This window comes from Montipora capricornis, chromosome 6, assembly GCF_036669925.1.
Source record: "Montipora capricornis isolate CH-2021 chromosome 6, ASM3666992v2, whole genome shotgun sequence".
Lineage (NCBI taxonomy): Eukaryota > Metazoa > Cnidaria > Anthozoa > Scleractinia > Acroporidae > Montipora > Montipora capricornis.
This window is the reverse complement of record NC_090888.1, coordinates 67,772,396-67,774,895: the sequence shown is the minus strand read 5'-3', so window position 1 is coordinate 67,774,895 and position 2,500 is coordinate 67,772,396. Positions and strand designations below refer to the sequence as shown.

At 43.4% G+C, this 2,500-nt stretch overlaps 1 pseudogene; it reads left to right on the top strand.

Annotated features, from left to right (window-relative positions):
• The window catches only part of LOC138054328 (melatonin receptor type 1B-like), a 1,136-nt pseudogene extending 283 nt beyond the window's left edge, over positions 1–853 (top strand).
• Positions 854–2,500: the final 1,647 nt, after the last annotated feature.

Sequence of the window (2,500 nt, the reverse complement as noted above, 5' to 3'; positions counted from 1 at the left end):
ATGCCTTCCCGTATCCGGAAAATCACATTCTGGGAAAAATTTTCTGTCTCGTGATTTGGAGTCGCGCGTTCCTTTTTCAGTTGGTGATTTTTTCGGCTTACATTTGCTTAGCCTTGGCAACAGAGCGATGGTATGCAGTGATTAAACCAATGAAATATCAATCCACCTTCAACAAAAAGCGCACCCTGCTTTACATCGCCTCGTCCTGGTGTGGTCACTCGCTCTCGTGTTGAGTTCCTTTTTTCAGGTCGGCTACGTGGAATCAAATCCTCGAAATCGACGCTGCAGGTGGTTGTTCAACTGGGCTTCAAAGTCGACCCAAGAGATTGTGGCCGTGATCCAAGTTCTGTTAAAAATGGCGTTTCCAAGTTTGGCGATGCTCGTGTTGTACGCGCACATGCTCTACAAGACCAGACGATCTACAGTCCGCTCAGTAGAGAGCAGAGCCAAAATGCGAGGGAAAATGACGCGCATGATCGCTGCCGCGTGCCTGATGTTGATAGTTTGTTTGGCCCCAAATCAGATCAATTTCGCACTGGCAATTACAGGGCATTCCAGGCTGGATACCAAGTTGCATCATGGCCTGTCGCTGCTGGTGTTTATCAGCAGTTGTGTAAATCCACTCATTTACGGTCTGAGCAACAAAAACTACCGCCACGGATTTCGAAGATTGCTGTTTTCCGTTTGCAACAATGCGGTAGGAAACACGGACCAAATTTTAAGCCGTAGTAACGTTCCTGCAGAGAGTAATACCGTGGAAGAGGTGGACCTCCCTGAGATCGGGGAACCAAAAAATGATCGAGTAGAGCTCCGAAGAATCATAGTTGGGAGAGCGCCGACATCGAACAATTAGTGAATTGTTATTCTCGTCTCAACGGAGTAACAGGGAGTTCAAAAAATGACGACTGCTACGACAACCATAACTCACATATTTAGGACCAGGAGCCCATGACTAGGAACGAACAACAGCCCTATATTCCTGTCACGGCGTTTTCACAGACCGGTTTATTTTTAGATTGAATTTCCCACGAATGAGACTGCCGCTGGAGCCCGACGACCAATCACACGAAACTTACTTGACGTCATAGCGCCACTGAACCGGGACTACCTTTGTTTTGTTGGGGGCAAAAGGTAGTCTCAGAATAGATTGGTCTGTGAAAATGCCGTGACATAGGCTTAGTGTAGGAGTTGTTCTCTCATAGTAATGGGCTCCTGTTAGCACATATTTTTGTGGTACTTAGCATAACGACGTTGAGGTTTTTGACGTTGACGTGAGAATGCAAATGTGACCCTTTCATTTTCACTTCTTACCCTGGAACCGCTCGCACCAATTAAATATACAGACTTAGCCAAGCCTAATAGCAGAGCTCCCGAGTTATTTATTCTTATGATAAGTTTACTTAGCTTGAGCCTGCTATCTAATCGAAACCCAGTACCTGGTCAGCGTTCAAATGAAAAAAACAGCTGACCTCGATAAGCTCTAAACTTGAGCCCGCGGTATGGTCATGTGATACTGGTCAGCGGATACCTTGTTTTGACAGGTGTCAATTGACCATCACATGGATGTCCAATATCAAAACTAGCTGGAGACAAGTATACCAGTATTGATTCTTTAATGAGCATGCTCCTGTCCGCTATTATTCGCTCACATTGTACGACGTGAACGAGATGGAATAATCGCGAAAAAACTTACGATGGTGTAAAGTTATATTTTGGGCTGACGTTTTCGTCGAAGATCTTACTAAAGTCCCTAATGTCTCATTTGACAGAAACTCAATAAAAGGTTCAGATAACTGGGAATCTCGTAGAAATAACTGAAATTTTTGTGATAGAGAATGCGGGGCTATTAATAATATAATCTAAGCAAATTAAGGACGGTGCCTACTATTGTTATTGCGCATACGTTCTGCGTATCTCAAGATACTCGGGTTTCCTATCGGTGAAGCTTACTAATACAGGGATATTTTTGCGCGGTTTAAAATTATCCGGAGAAAGTAGATCTTAGTAGTACTCTTGGTGTACAAAAAGAAAATTGGGGGTTACCATGTATTTGTGTGTGCATCATTAGTTGGTTAACAAAGAAATTTCTTTTCTCTTTCACGGCAAACTCTGATAGCCGCCTCAGCGAGCAGCCTTACGGCGCTGTTACACTATGAAATGTTTCGTGCAACTTGTCTCGCAATGTTTTGGCGACACTGTGGCGGGAAAAGTTGCACGAATGATACCCTGCAGCGTGTCGACGACTAGTTCACATAACTCAAAATAGACCTGTGATTGGCTAATTCTATAAACATTTAAATGTCCAAAAGTGGGAGAAATCGCAATCTTCTTATAAGTTACTCCACATCTTTGGTCGAATTGCTAGACAGCATTTCTTTTGAACGTGTGCGAGAATGTTAAGAGCACTGTCATGGTGTTTGAAACATCTTTTTGGTCAAATTCAGTTCATTTAGGTTCACCATCTTTCAGTCTTTTACACTAGCTGAAGTGATTCTACAAC